Source organism: Molothrus aeneus, chromosome 25, assembly GCF_037042795.1.
Source record: "Molothrus aeneus isolate 106 chromosome 25, BPBGC_Maene_1.0, whole genome shotgun sequence".
Taxonomy (NCBI): domain Eukaryota; kingdom Metazoa; phylum Chordata; class Aves; order Passeriformes; family Icteridae; genus Molothrus; species Molothrus aeneus.
In genome coordinates this window covers 3,118,290-3,134,107 of record NC_089670.1, presented here as the reverse complement: position 1 = coordinate 3,134,107, position 15,818 = coordinate 3,118,290, and the positions used below count along the sequence as shown (strand labels likewise).

Here is a 15,818-nt window from a genome sequence, read left to right as displayed (position 1 = left end):
ATTTTAATATATACCAGAAAACCTTGTTGCAGCTTCATATATAGTGAAATAGTTGCCTGAGGTTTGATTCCAGCTTTTGAATCTGCAGTTGGAAAGTCCATTAATGTTGACAATATGTGTTTGTAGCCACACTTCTGAAATTACAGCATATTGAATTCCCTGATTCCGTAATCATTTCTGTTGCTACTGCCTCTTCAGCAACAGGAACAACTCCTGACATGGCCACAGCCATAGTGCTTTACCTCCCCCTTGAAGTTTGTGATGAGATAAGAGGAAGTTTAGAAAATGATAAACTGGAAGGATTGTGGGAAAGGAATTGGACACAGTAAATGAATTAATAAAATTGTCTTGGGATGTTCTTGACTTGAGCATGCCAGGTGCTGGATCCTTGGGGTTGTGGTACTTTGCTCTGAGGCTGCTCCAGGGTGTTGAGAGTCCCTTTGCCTGCTGCAGGAGGGTTCCCTCAGCCACAGCACCATTTGTGTGTGTCCCCAAGGACCTGGGCAGCCCTGGGCAGTGCTGTGCCCCAGAGGATGGCAGATATCCAAATGCAGCAGTCTCAGCTGGGTTATACCTGGATGATGTTCAGTTACCCAGATTTTGGTGCTTTGTTTTCCAGTGCAGCATGACCATGAATTGTGAATAAATCTCAGTACTCAATTCTGCACTGGTTCTGTGTCATTCCATGATGTAAAAGTTTAATTCTTTTAAGTACACCTGGTTACACCCAGGGGGTTTGTCTGGGGCCCATCTGTGGTACCAATTTTGTATCAGCACTTTATGGGACTTTTGTGCTGAATGGAAGGAGGAGGTTGCCAGATGAATGGTAATTGGCTCTCTAGAATTGTTAATAATTGATTCCTTGCAGGGCAGACAAGCCCTGTGGTTTAAAGCTCTTGTGCTGGGGTGTGAGGCCAGCCTGTGAGAGTGGCTGGTTGTGCTGAAGTTACTGGACAGAGAAACTTCAAACACTGCTGCACAGGAAAAGATCTTTGTGTGTGTGACCTGATCCAACAGCTGAGGAAAGGATGAAAATCAGCCCTGACACAGACAAGGGATTTTTTTCATCACTAGGTTGTGTGAAAATTTAATAAATTGAGCAAACATTTCCCTATGTTCTCTTGAGCAGTTGGGACCTGGATTTTTATTTCCAACAATAACTCGATTTGAAGGTGCTCTGTGTTTATTCCAAGGGTTACCTGGCCAGAGGAGGAGGAGGAGGAGGAGGAGGAGGAGGAGCTGTTGAACAGAGCAGGCTTGCTCCTGTTGCTGTGTCAACAAGTGACTTGTAGGGCAGGTTTGGAGGAGGGAAGCCAAGGTGTAAGATGTCCTTAGCTGCTCTGGAAGTGAAAGATAACCACTGAGGGTTTGTGTCAGCAAAGCAGAGGGAATATCTATTTAACTTGTGCAATTTATCCCAAAACACTGCATTTCTGCCCTTATTTTCTAAGTGAGTAGTTGGGTGCATCTGAAAAATAACATCCAAATTCTGCACATCTGCCTGATGAAATTTTCCACGGTGTAAATGCCTCCCCCCAAAAGTACTTTATGTAAAACAGCAGTAAAATACAATGAAACACCTAATTAAAAAGTAGCAAGGATTAGATGAAGTCTTTTATCAATTTCGTTGCATTGAAGAAAATCGGGAAGAGTGCGAGGACGCTCCGTGGGCTGGGCTGGAGCTTCAGCGTGTCCGCTCGGTCCCTGCTGGGCTCTGAAGCAGAAAAAGAGAGACCTGGGGCAGGTTCTACCGAGATTTGAACTCGGATCGCTGGATTCAAAGTCCAGAGTGCTGACCATTACACCATAGAACCGGGCGGTGCCTCTGCCCTCCGCCAGCCCCCACAATTAATGCATGGTGAGCGAATCCTGCTGGGAACTCGCCGTTTGTTCTGCTTGCCCCGCCCTTGTACCTGGGATGGCCGATGGGAACCTAACACGACCTAAATATTCTGTTTGTTCCGAGTTTCTGCGGGATTTGTTGTCTTTATAGAATCCCAGAATGGTTTGGGTTGGAAGAGACCTTAAAATCATCCAGTCCCAGCCCTGCCATGGGCAGGGACACCTTCCACCATCCCAGCTTGCTCCAAGCCCTGTCCAACCTGGCCTTGAATGCTGCCAGAACATCGAGTTCCTCTGGGCACCCTGTGCCAGGTCTGTGCCACCCTCTCAGGGAACAATTCCTTCCCAATTTCCCTTCTAATCCTCCCTCTGGCAGAGTGAAGCCATGCCCCTTGTCCTGTCACTCCATCCTTTGTCCCAGGTCCCTCTCCAGCTCTCCAGGAGCCCCTTTGGGCACCACAATAAGGTCACTCCTGGTGAAATGAGGGCACAAAGCCAACATGAACACTGGGGAACATCTGCTGTCAGAGACACCCCAAAAGAGCTCCCTGAGAGCTCAGAGACATCCCTGCAGAGCTCAGCAGCTGCCACCAGCTGTGCTGATGCAGGATTTAGAAATGTGTTCCCACACAGGCGATTCAAAGCACAGAAAGAAAATGAACAATATGCTGTGACATGTCTGAGATTCTTCAGATAATTTCAGATAAGTCAGAAAGTACTAACCTGGCTGCAATAAATAATGGATATGGGGGGAGAAAAACAGGAAAACTGTGATTGGTTACTGTTCTACTTTAGATATGTGTTCCACGAGGCATGGGATGTTTATGGCATTCTGACAGTCCATGAAAAGCCCGCTAAAATCACCTTCCATGGTTCTGAGCAGGAAATCAATGTGATTGTGGCAAAAACTTTCAGGTTCCACCGAGATTTGAACTCGGATCGCTGGATTCAGAGTCCAGAGTGCTAACCATTACACCATGGAACCACACAATGTGACCTCCTGAGCCGCGCCTACTGAGCCAAACTCAGGGAAAACCGATTCTATCATTTTTAGGAATTTATGAACAAGATTCTGGCCTTGTTTTTCTTCCATGTATTCCACACGTACTCATTTCACGTAAGAATTCCACTGTTTATTTATCACATTCTTCAGGCCTAACAACAATGCCCACTGAGCAGCACCGTGCCATTAAGTTCATGGAGCCTTTTTCCTCAGATCATGTAATCCAGAGAGGCCAAACAAAGTCTTTCAATACCACGTGCATTGATTTTTATGTTCTCACATTTGTGTTTTTATTTTGCTTTCCTGCACTTTGTGCTGAGAGTCTACTTGCTAGGTCCGGCATTGCCACAATGTTTCATTTAATCTGTCAAGACAGGGAAAAACTACAAATGTGTGCAACGAGCTTTTGGAGCCTGATTAAAGACATGGGTCTCCTGGAGCAGGTCCAGATGAAGGCATGAAGATGCTCAGAGGAGCACTTCTTCTGTGAGAAAAGGCTGACAGAGCTGGAGCTGCTCAGCCTGGAGCACAGAAAGCTCCCGGGGGGCTTGTGACCTTTTAGTTATAAGGGAGTTTTCTTATGAAATGATAAAGAACAGGGTTCCACAAGGGTGCTGAGGCAGTGGCACACGTGCCCAGAGAGGTGGCAGATGCCCCATCCTTGGAACCATTCAAAGCCAGTTGGACGGGGCTCTGAGTAGCTTGTGTATCCCTAATCATGGCAGGGGTGGGGCTAAATGGCTTTTAAGGGTCCCTTCCAACCCAAACCACACTGTCACTCCACGAGACCTCAAATTGCACTAAAAAATGGCTGTGGGCATCCCAGCGCTCTGTCCGTCCTTTACTCTTATCAGCTAAACTACATGTCGCCTAGATTTCAGCAAAAACATCTGTCCTCGCATCAGCCATACCCCTGTCTGACCAGCAGAGAGGAGAGGACGGGCACTGTGCCAGGAGAAAAACAAAAAACATTTCGCTAGCAGAGGATGGTTTCGATCCATCGACCTCTGGGTTATGGGCCCAGCACGCTTCCGCTGCGCCACTCTGCTGCTCACGCTCAGCCCTCCTCCTGCCGCACCTTAGAACCAGTAACGCCACGCAGGCCTCGACACGCACGGCCGCGTTCCCTGCCCGCCCCTGCGGCCACGCGGTCCCGCTGCAGCTGCTGCCCGCTCCGGAGATACGCTCCAAATATAGCAGGAGTAATGGTCATCAACTTAAACACGAGAAGTTTCGCCTCAGCAGGAGGAAGAAGTTCCTCACATTGAGGGTGGCGGAGCAGCGGAACGGCTGCCCAGGGAGCGGTGGTTTCCCTCTCTGCAGACATTCAAACCCACCTGGACGCGTTCCGGTGTCACCTGCTCGGGGTGACCCTGCCTTGGCCGGGGGCTTTGATCTCCACACGGACCTTCCAACCCGAACGATTCTGTGATTCTGCGAAACGAGAATGGCTTCAGCCACCCGCTCTCGCCACAGGTCAAATATATTAACTAATTTAGGTCCAAACCACCGATGTGCCACCGCAGAAAGTGTCCCATTCCCAGCTGCGCACAGCCGAACGTGACTCTGAAACCCGCCGGGGGTTATCGATACAGAACGGCCCCGCGAGGAGCGCCGGTACCGCCCCGCCCCAGAGTGCTTTGCGCGTATTTGCATACAGCGGCGCTATTTGCATAACCCCGCTTGGGCAGGATTTGGGGGGTCTGTCCCCCCTGTCCGCCGCCTCCGGCCTGCCAGACCCTCGGAGCAGTCGGGGTGCTGTGCACGGTTGCTGCTGCTCCCATCGGCACCATCGTTTGTCCCAACAGGGTCACCCTGACCTTGCGCAGCCCAAATGCTCGAGGTATAAATAGCGACGGGTAAGAACCTTCGTTCGTGCTCGCTTCGGCAGCACATATACTAAAATTGGAACGATACAGAGAAGATTAGCATGGCCCCTGCGCAAGGATGACACGCAAATTCGTGAAGCGTTCCATATTTTTTTCTCCCTCTCATCCCGCCCTCCAGGCCTGGAAGAGGAAGCTTAGGGGTGACCACACTCTCTATGACACTTGAGAGTCAGGGGAGAGGACATAACCTGGAGTGGCACCAGGGGAGGTTTAGGTTGCACATCAGGAAGATTTTCTTCGTGAAAGGGGTAATTAGACATCAGAATGGGCTGCCCAGGTGGAGTCACCATCCCTGGAGGTGTCCAAACACCTGGATATTGCACTCGGTGCCACGGTCTGGCTGACAGGGCGGTGTTTGCTTACAGGTTGGATGATGCGATGATCTCAGAGGTTTTTCCAACTGATTCTGTGATTCTGCGAGCCCCCTCTGGCGCCCCAGCAGCACCCAGGAGCCCCAGAGACACAGCCAGGATGACAACGGGTCCCTTACTCCTTCCTGCTGCTCCCATGCCAAGGTCCCGCTGGCCCTGAAGGCACAAGGGTGGGCACTGAGGTGCCAGTGCCTTGGGAGGGTGTCTGAGCTGGCTCAGCTCCTCTCTGCCCCGCACAGAACGTGCTCTCCAAAGAGACCCAGAGGCTCAGGGCTGACCCCAGCTGGGCCCAGAAGTTTTCCCTGCAGTAACAAATTCACCATGGTTGCTGCAGAGAATTGACTCACAAATGAGAGCGCTTGCCCTGCAGGGACTCACCTCCAGACTCAGATTGTGGTGCTGCCACAGGTTAGTACTGTGAAAAATGCGTGTTTTATGATTGGCTTTTCGCAAATATTAAAATGAATATTATATGTGTTGTGTTAGAAAGTAATGCTGTTAAATATAGTTTTAGGTTATAACAAAATGTTAAAATAGAAACTATGTTATGTAGAATACATTTTTTTCTAAGGAAAGGACTCGCACAAAGATGGTGGTTACAGGATACCTAAATCTTTCAGACAAAAAGAATTTATTGTTCCATTAACAGGAGAAATGAACTTCTTCCCGTCTCACTCAGCCATGAAGACCCCGTTAGGATTCAAAGGAAGAAGCTGATGATGACCAGACAGAATCCTGTGTTTCAATGGAATTTATGCATCATCTTTGAGGTGTATGAATATGCAATAGGTTTATCATTGTTTTTAAGGGTTAATCCTCTGTTAACGTGGGTCTTTTTTCAGGTTTATACTGCCCAGTAAAGGTACCTGGACATCCATAACTCTTTGTTTCTATTGTCCCATATTGTCCTAATCCAAATTGTCCAAATTATTATTACTCTAATTGAATTACTATTTTTATAACCATTTTATTACTATTAAACTTTTAAAATTTTAAAAACAAGTGATTGGCGTTTTTCACAGTACTTTTTGTATTTCATCTTCTCCTCACTATCCTTTGCTTCCTCCGGCTCTGGCACTGCCAGGCTCTCCTGACCACTGCATGGCACACACATCAAAGATGGGCATTCTCTAGTTCTCACTATTTCCTTTTGAGGATTGTCTCCCCAAAATGGTTTTATTTTCATGCAGGGTGTTCCTAAGCAAAGCAGTGGGACTCTGCTCCACAGAACAGCAAATCCCCCTGGGCATTGCTGAGGTGATTCCATGATGGAAGGAGTAGCTCCTGCTCAAAAACTGCACGTTCTGTAATTCACCTTCTTTCTCCACACCACGGGATCTCCCTCTTGTGGGATTCAGTGCTGGCTACCAAAAGAACAGGGCAGAAATTGGGCAAAAAGAGCAGCACTGAAGGCACAGGTACCACCCAGAGTTACCAGGGGCCAAAAAGCTCAAGTTCCTTTGCCTAGAGGGTGCGTGGCAAAGCACTGAATCGAGATGGACTGCTTCTCTCAAAGATCTACAGCTCCTGTAAGAAAATGTGGAGTTATTTTTGGAATAACTCTTTATGGAATAAGTCTTCTATGAAGAGGTAGTGCTTTTTTGGCTTTGGCACTGGGGATTTTGTTTTAATTCAGCCTGAATCCTGTGATGGGGTGAGTGAAGCTAAATAAGGTGGGTGCTTTTCGAAAGAAAAAAGCAGAACAGAGGCAGATGGTGAGGGGGAGAAAGTAAAATAGGAAACATGAAACAAATATATTGTTAGAGATGCCATTTTTCTGTAGTAAAAATCCTTCAGCTTCTTGGTTTGATTGACTGTTCTTTATTTTTTTAACTTCATGTTTTCTGCCTGTTTTATTGCATGTTAGGTACCACATAGCATAATTCAGTTTCTTTTTCAGATAAAAATTTTTAATTCTCTTCAGATGAGATCGTAACAGATAAAATAAGGAAGTTGGGAAGCTCATGTGAAAGAATTTAAATGTGATGAATCATCCAACCTCAGCAGTGAACAATAAACGTGAGGAATTCTACTTTGGTGTTACTTGGATTACACTGCTCAAGGTGCAGTCAGAGTGCAGGTCTTGGCTTCGCTTTCCTTAAAATTGTCAGGTATGATTGTCCCTCACTTGTTTAGATAAAATTATCCAAATATTGCTGGCTAACTTGGTCTGAATTTTTAGTTATTATTTTAAAACACAGGCTGTGTCAGCAGGAGTGTGTGGAGGTGCCAAAGACCTGCTGGAATGCAAGTTTTGTATGTGTCACTCTTGGAACACACTGTGACAACAGGGATTGCAAATTTTCACTGCATTTTCTTTCTCTTGGTGTCACTGATTTAGCATTTTCACAGGCAGGTCGCATTTCAAACATCTTTTGTTCTTCAGAGCAAAATTCTAGTTTTGTCTTTGAATCTGGCCTTTCAGAAGATAAGATAACCACACAGTATTTCGGATATTCATCCTGCGAATTGCTGCTTGGGAGAACAGTAGATTTTTTATTGTGCACATGAAACTGAAGTTTGTTATTAAACAAATATTAAAAAAGACATGCTGGGTTATTTCTTCCTCTGGGCTTCAGCGAAGGGCTGAGAACAGTTTTTACCTGAGCGCCACTGGCCGCTCCATCAGGACTGATTTCGAGTCATGGTCCTGGTTTAACACTTAAAATCCTTTTCGAACTTTTTCTTTAAAAGCAGGGCGGGTCCCTCACGTCACCCTGGCGCCATCAGCGCGCGCCGCCGGTCGCATGTCCCTTGTTTACCCCGGTCGCTGCCGGTGGTCGTGGCGCCGCGGCGGGTGAGGGACCCACAGACCGACCCCGACCGACAGACAGACAGACAGACCGACCGACCGACCACCCCGCCGGGGGCAGCGGGAGACTGGCGTGGGAGGAAAAGGGAATGGCGGCGGGGAAAGGGCGTACCCCGCAGGGGCGCTGTGAGGGCACCTCTCGGGCAGTGTGAGGTGCGCTTGTCCTCCCTGCGGAGCAGCGAGAGGGGCTGGCATGCCCTCAGAGGTGGCATGAGGCGGGAATATCTATGTCTGTGTGTGTATTTGTGTGTGTGTCTGTTCCAGGACCGGTGTGAGGTGAGAATGGTCCCTCCTGTTAGGGGCGGTGTGAGGCGGGAATGGCTCTTCCCATTAGGGGCGGTGTGAGGCGGGAATGGACCCTCCCGTTAGGAGCGGTGTGAGGCGGGAATGGCTCTTCCCATTAGGGGCGGTGTGAAGCGGGAATGGCTCTTCCCGTTAGGGGGGTTGTGAGGCGAGAATGGCTTCTCCTTTCCTTAGGTGCGGCGTGAGGCGGGAATGGCTTCTCCTCCCCTCAGGAGCGGCGTGAGGCGAGAATGGCTCCTCCCCTCAGGAGCGGCGTGAGGCGGGAATGGCTTCTCCTCTCCTCAGGTGCGGCGTGAGGCGGGAATGGCCCCTCCTGTCCCCTCAGGGGCGGTGTGCGGGGCTGTCCCGCCTCGGAGCGGCCCGGTTCTCCGCCGTTTTTCTCGGAGAGACACCGAGGGAGGAAGAGCCGAGCGGGTGGGCACGGGTCGGGAGCCGCCGGTGCGGGGCTGCAGCGGGTGCTTGACTTGCGAGGAGCCAGAGGCGTTCGGCCATCAGTCCTCGCTGTGCTGCTGAGGTACCAGCTGTTGTTCTGAGCTGCCTTTCAATAAAGCTTCTCCTTTTTTTTTCAGGCTCAGCATGTCCCTGCCAGCAAAGAGGTGTGGAAGGCCCCCCGTGTTGTCTTTTCTGGAAAAGAGAAAGAAGAGTCTTGATAGAAGAAGGGGGAAAACAAGGATTTATGTGGGAGATCACATTGACCGGTAGCTGATGCTCAAGGAAAAGTTGGATTTCAGAAATGACTCAGAAGTTGCAGGGATTTACTTTACTGGGTATGTGAGTAGATTGCCGCGGTATTCCTGTTTGCTAATAGCAAGTAAATAATTCTGAGGGTTGACACCAATTGCATTTTTTATTTCTAGATATGACAGCTACAACCTGTTGTTAAAAGCCCTGCTCTGTCCCTTCTCTGAGGGTGTGAGAAGGATCTCTGGGAAGGAAGAAAGAGCACTGTCAGCCAACACTCCTTTAATAGCAGCAGATGGAACGTTAGTACTGTCCTCTCCTTGCTTGGGAAGGGTGGATAAAATATTTTTCTTGGTACCACTTGAAGGACTGTAGCTGACATTTAAAAATAATGAGATAAAAGTTATATATAAATAGGAGAATATACAGCTAATTTTAGATAAATTGAAGATGCTGAATATCTTTTGTTCTTACTTTTGATTTTAGTAGGTGAACGAGTTGGGGTTTGGAAAGCAATTCTATGGCAGAGAAGAATCCTTGGAAGTTGGTCAGGAGCAAATAAACACCAGTGCTGATGAAGCTGAAAAATTCAGGTACATTCTTCAAAATAGCATTTTTCTCTGGCACTATAATTTTAGTTTGGAGTGTAGCAGTAGCAATCCCTGGGACTGATTTGGTACAGGTGAGACAGAGGGTTTGTATTTAAATGATTGCTTACTTCAGCATCCTGAGATGCGAGAAATATTGAGAAAAATTGTTTGGTATGAAAACAACTTCATTGCCCTAAAAGGTAAGGCAGTGAGGCTTTGGAACAGTCTCATGATATCAGTGTGAAGGTTCTAAATCCCACCAAACACATCAAATGCTGCACAGATTATCAGGCATGTACACAGTGATAATTGTACAAGGCTAAGGAGCAACAGGTGCCTAAGAATGAGGAGAGTAAAAAATAAGAGGAGTTCATTGAGGCAGGCATCCTAGGGCATGCTGGGTTATTCCAGGGAATATTTCCTACCAGGAGCAGTTGTATAACCTCACCATGAGGAAAATGGTTTGTGTTTCGGTGTCTGAAGCCCACCTCAGTGGTGGCACTGTTGGGTTTGTCTTTGGCTCACAGGAGAGCCGTGAGGTGGAGTGCTGATCCTTGGTGGCTGTGGCATGTCCATACAGGGGTCAAATCAGCTGCCCAAAGTCCTGTTGGTAGCTGAACTTGCATATTAAAGGAGACCAAACTCAATTGCTAACTCAGTGTTTTTAGAAATCTGGGCAAACAGAAAACAGTGAGTTTTCTTGCGAAAGGATCAGTGTTTATGTTAATGCACACTTCTCTCTTGTTTTCAGAGGCGTGGCACTGCACTTCCTATTGAAGGGAGGAGATGCAGGTGGGTATTTCCTGCTTTCCAGGCTCTTGGCTGTCATGTTTTCCTGTTGTTGTTTTGTTTGTATTTGAATTAATAACCATAAAGCAGCTGTTGTATTCTAGGCTTTTTATTCTTGAGTCTAATTTTAGGTTGGCTAAACACTAGCTATTAAGGGACTGCACACATCAAAGACAGTGGAGGAGCAACACTTAAATTCAGCTTCTTTGGTGGCTTAATGATTGGTTTCTGGCTTCCTTTTGGAGCCTGATGAGGTTGGCTTTCAGCAGTGGTAAAGAATTGAGTTGATGGAGAAGCAGTGGGGGAGTCAAGTAGATTCTTGCCAGGTGAAATGGAAGAAATGGAATGGTTTTTTGAGTTGTGGCTGTTGTGAGGAGTTGGTGGGTTGATAGAACAGGAAGGAAGGAATGTACAGATATTCTGATTTAAAGGGCATTGGCAGGGCAAAGCCAATGGAAGGGTTACCAACCCACATCCAGTGAGGTTTCTGAAGACAATCAATCCTTCTCTGGTGCTTCTTCTGTTATTAACTTCTAACTTTAACATTTGGAATTTAACCAAGCTTATTTAAAATTCTTTTTCTGGTGTACATGTCACAATTACAAAGCTGTCAAAGCAGATAATAAACAATATTTTTTAATATATATGTTATTTGCTCTAACACTGAAAAGTAATGAACCAAAGTAGTTGAACAGGATTTTTTGAGGAAGCTTTGGGGAATTTGAGATTCTTTTACTATTGTAGTAGTTGAATGATATGGATTAAAAAATTCCTTTACTGTGTTAAAAAGACAAATTCTCATTATAGAACTGCCCATGCCAGGGAGTTGGAACAAAATGATCTTTAAGGTCCCTTCCAACTCAAACCATTCTGTGATTCTATGAACTGACTTTCTTGGGATTTGATTATGGACTGTATCTTTTTTTTTTTCCCTCAATTCAGTAAAAATGAAGCAATACAAATCCAAAATGGATACTCAGAAGTGTCAGAGCAGTTCAGAGAGGATGGCTGAAGTGGGCAGTAGGATGAGTTGGTGTCAGTAAATAGCCAATGTTGACTTGGGAAGCTCCAACTTTGTGGGAGGCTTCAGCCTGTCCCCCTCTCTCCTAATTTGGCCCTGGCAGCTCCTTTTGTAATGATTTTTGCTGCACAGCTTTCCTCATAGCTGTGGGACTTTGGCAGACTCTGTGCTGCAGAGCTTCTCTTCATCCTGAGCAGTGTGTTCTCTGAAAAGCCATGGCATTCCTGTCCACTTGTAAAGTGCAATTCCCTTGGAAAGCAAATAAACCATCTCCAGGAAGGTGCAGCAAGCTGTTGATGCTACAGACTTACCATGACCAAGGTGAACAGCTGAGGAGTTTCTTAGCAAGCAGGAAAGTGTAAGTTAAATTTAAAAGAAAAAAGGAAAGGAAAAAAAAAAAAGCCTGATAAATATAACTTGCTTGGTAGGGCAGCTTCCTGTTCTCTTCAAACAAATCAATTTTCAGTGCCTTGTTTTGACTTGTTGCAATTTTTAATTGGCCTAAAAGATTCTGCATGTACTGCTTTTGATCTTTGGTGTTCATAGTTTGTTTTTAATTAAAGAAAGGGGAAAAAAAAAAAGAAAAAACTAAAAACAACCACCCCCCAGCCCTGTCAAACCACAGTCTGTGGTTGTTTCACTAATGTGACTTCAAAGGGATGTCACACAGCTTTTCCTTACAGACAATTGAGTGGTGAGTGTCAGACAATTTACTGTAATGCTGAGTGCTGGTCTGTATTTCACTGTAGTGAAAGCTCTGTTTATATACCATAAAACAGAAGATGTTGGTCTCTTTATGGGTATTGCACATAGAAAAGCACAAATGCACTTATTGTGGTATTTCCTCTTATTTCCAGGCTAGGAGATTGTATTAAGGGAGTGCACTTTCCTAGACATGGTGAAACAAAATAAACTTATTTCATGTTTAGCTATTTGAATATCATATTGTAACTGTTATTACTTTGCTTTTCAGGGTGAGCAGCAAGAAGAAAATCCAGCTCTTGCATAACAATACAGGGGCAATTTTTACCCCATTTTGATTTTGCTATGAGGATATTGTGAACTGTAAAGAATTACTGTAAGTTGTGTGAAATTCTGTGTTGTGTTGAACAGCACATTAAACTCAATTACATAAAGTTTTCTTGTGTTATGTCAATGTTTAAGTGTGTGGAGTGGATTATTTCCCTGGAAGAGTCTGTACAGAGTTCTCTGAGGGGCAATAAAAGAGGAGAAGCCAAAGTGCTCATGGTATTGCTAAAATGAGTCAGAATTTAATAACTTTTTGTAGGTTATTTTAATGACTGAATTCCTTACATTTTATCTAAAACTCAGAAGGATTAAGATAGAAACAATATTCTAGTGTCAGTTCTAGTCAGCATCAAGTGTGCTTCCATCTGAATGTGTTTCTTGGAATGCTTCTCTTTAGGGAACAGATGTCCCATGTGTTGGAAGGCATTTGTGCAGGTGATTGATGCCTTGGGTGGGTAAAAATGCTGGGCTGTAGATGGTGTTGGTGCCTTTGAAAAAATGAGTAATTGAGATCAGCTACTCTGGTGCTTATCTAAAATCTTCTGTGATTGAATCATTTGATGTCTTGCTTTGCTTTTGGTAGCACAGCAGCTGATACATGAGCTGATAAGTGATGCATCTTCATTATTTTCTTCTGTAACAGAGATGAAGTAAGTGCAGCACTGTCAGGAGCTGAGGCTCTACACAACGGTGTTGGCGGTTCTGAATGTTTTGTAGTTACCAAGTGTGAGTAATCCTGGAAGGGTTTTGAACAGAGAAGCTGAGGTTGGTACAGCATTCAGGGTACTCAGTGGATGGTTATCAGAAGCACAGAAACTTCCAGTGTTCTGATTTCAACTTTTTTTTCTTTAACCACACACTTGCATAAGCTTTCAGGTCTTGATCTTACAGTGTTGGAGCCAGCTGGGCTTTCACACCAGCTTACACTAGAACAGCCTCTCTGTGGGGAGAAATTCCCCTAATTAGATCATTGTACTCTGCATTCAGTTTTTAACCAAGCTGGAAGAAACTGCTGTTGCTCTTAAATATCATCTCAATGCTTTTGAAGTATCTGAATTCAATATTGCTTTATGAAGAATAGATTTTACTCTAAATGTTGCACAGATGGATTAAAAAGAGAAGTTGAGAAGGCAGTTTTTTGAGACTTTCTCAAAATGAAAATGCCACTTCTTCTGTATTTGTGTTCTCTCTTTGCTCTGAACCTTTCAGATTTTTCTTTGACCAAACAGTGGCTCATGTAAATAACTCAGTTTGGCTCATGGATGAAGTGTGACTGCTGGCACTTGTGCTCAGTGGAGTGTCTTCCTGTGCTCTCAGATTTTCAATTGTTGGTGTCATTACAGTGAGGAGGGAAGAGGACTCAGCCTTCTGTTACATTTTCCTCCAAAGGCTTCAAGATCAGAAGAATCCACAACTGCATATTCTCAGCCAGTTTAACCTCATTCTTGTGCCTTTTTAAATGCACACTGCAAATATTTCTATTATTTAATGACTTACTGTTATGCAAGTAGAATAATACTGCCAGTACCTGACTTGTTGAGTTGCACTCACTGTGTAAATTATTGGTAGAATGATTATTCTTGTTCATAGTACTGGAATATGGTACAATTCATCCCTTACTAAGGCTTCCTCCAAACCTCTCATCACACTGGCACTTCATGCTGAAGAAAAATCAAGAGAAAGTAGACTTGTAAACATTTCCTTTTGTAGTGTTACAGTGTGACAGATGATATATCTGGGTTGCTCTATGAGCATACACTTTTGAATATCTCATTTCTGTAGAGCAGAACATGATCATTGCTGTTTTCCAGTAAAGTTAGCAGCATGGTGAATGGAAATGATTCTGAAACAAGATTCTTTCTTCTGATAGATATGATGGGCAGTGGCTCTGCTTTAGTCAAAATGGCCAAGGAAGGCTTTCTGCTCCTGTGGGTCTGTAAAATTGTGGAATTTTACAGAACTAAACTCATAAGAATTCTTACCCTCTTATTCCATTGATACATTAAAAATGTACTTTAGGAGAACTACTTAAAGCAGAATCATCAGTTGTGCTGTTGGCAATACTGAATACTTAGGGCATAAACCTATCAAGTTAAATGTGAGAATTTTCTGTAGAGATTTATAGAGGAAGTAGCTATAAAACCACCAAATTTAGATTTTGTTTTGTGTTTGTGAAGTGGACTTACTGTGCCAGTTGGTTTCCTTAGAACTGTGGCTCTATCAAATCTCTTGAAATGTGTGTACTTACATGCATAAACTGGGAAACTTCATCCAAATAAGGGCTGTTCTGTTCTGTGCTGAACTTAAATTTCAAACCATTAGTTAAAGAACTGAAGTTACAATGCACTGCTTTTCATAGTGCTAACTAAATCTTCCATTACTTAACCTTTGCAAGAAGCCATTTTCTAAAATCACAGTAACTGCAGTTGTGCTCTTAGCTCACATCATGTGGTATCACCTGAAAACTTTGTGTCTTGCTGGGGAAAGGTAGTCTGGCCAATAATTTGATTTACTTCTGTAGTAAAAAACCCTACAAAACTGGAGGAAAAATTGTTTCCAATAGCTCTTGCAGATTTCTTGGTGAAATAAGGAGTTTCTTAGATCACCACAGACCTGCTGGAGAGGGGAGCAGAACTGAGGGGAGATACTGGAATAGGGCACTTGAAACCAGTGTTTCAATGCCCTGCTTTCTTAGCAGTTCAAATTGCTGTTTAATTCTCTGGCTCTTCTTACTCTGAATGCTTGTAAGTCTGGAAAGCTTGATCAGTCAGTCAAGAGGAATGCTGCATCAAAGCATAATATTTAACAATGTAACAGGGAGGCAGGAACCTGGTTTTATTCTGAATTCTTCAGGCTTAGTAGAACATCATGGCTTTTATCTTGTGGTAAAATTTAAATATGAAATAGGACTTTTCTAAGCCATGATCATCTGTGTGATTTAATAGGATGAAATCCTATCATCAGTGTGATGATGATGCTTGTTACTACTTTTGCAAGAGGCTTTCATGTCCTGTACCCTGCTGTGGGCTTCTAAATCAAGACACCCCAAACAAGTTTCAGCTGTGTGTAGTGTTAAGCATGTTCTCATGAGTCATGCTGAGAACACTGATCAGTGGATAGCAGGAAGGAGCATGCATCAAAGGAGGAATTCCAGAGGCTGGAGAAGTGGAGTTTCAGTTTGAGATGTGTAAATGCAGTGTGGGTCAGAGAGGAATGGTGAAGCTGAGCACTGTCTGTGGTTTGAGTGTCCTGTGCCAGCATAAACCTGCTTCCTCTCTTTTCCCCTGTCTCAGCAGAAGCCATTAATTTCATTTATAATTCCAGAGATTCCTCAGCACTGCAGCACTCAGAGCCCTGGCAGTGAGGATTGTGGTTGCAGAGCTCTGAGGATTGAACAGATCAATTGGGTGGTTCTGAGATCAGGAAGAGCTGATAAGTGTGAGCAGGTCCATGTTCACCACCTCGTTTAGGTGACTGAGCAATGCTTC

At 44.8% G+C, this 15,818-nt stretch overlaps 1 long non-coding RNA gene and 4 other non-coding genes across 6 annotated transcripts; 2 read left to right on the top strand and 3 right to left on the bottom strand.

Annotated features, from left to right (window-relative positions):
- Positions 1-1,742: 1,742 nt before the first annotated feature.
- TRNAQ-UUG (transfer RNA glutamine (anticodon UUG)) lies at positions 1,743-1,814 on the bottom strand. The gene has a single exon. It is a non-coding gene; the product is annotated as a tRNA-Gln (tRNA).
- Positions 1,815-2,755: 941 nt separating this feature from the next.
- On the bottom strand, positions 2,756-2,827 carry TRNAQ-CUG (transfer RNA glutamine (anticodon CUG)). Its single transcript has one exon. It is a non-coding gene; the product is annotated as a tRNA-Gln (tRNA).
- A 995-nt stretch (positions 2,828-3,822) lies between these two features.
- TRNAM-CAU (transfer RNA methionine (anticodon CAU)) lies at positions 3,823-3,894 on the bottom strand. Its single transcript has one exon. It is a non-coding gene; the product is annotated as a tRNA-Met (tRNA).
- Positions 3,895-4,720: 826 nt separating this feature from the next.
- On the top strand, positions 4,721-4,827 carry LOC136566591 (U6 spliceosomal RNA). The gene has a single exon (XR_010785050.1). It is a non-coding gene; the product is annotated as a U6 spliceosomal RNA (small nuclear RNA).
- Positions 4,828-7,851: 3,024 nt separating this feature from the next.
- Positions 7,852-12,457, top strand: LOC136566517 (uncharacterized). 2 transcript variants are annotated; one of them, XR_010785033.1, is made up of 7 exons: positions 7,852-8,070; positions 8,395-8,505; positions 8,790-8,987; positions 9,078-9,203; positions 9,388-9,494; positions 10,243-10,283; positions 12,275-12,457. It is a non-coding gene; the product is annotated as an uncharacterized lncRNA (long non-coding RNA). The 2 variants fall into 2 exon arrangements; XR_010785032.1 differs by lacking the exon at positions 8,395-8,505 and having other exon boundaries at positions 7,854-8,070.
- The last annotated feature ends 3,361 nt before the right edge of the window (positions 12,458-15,818 follow it).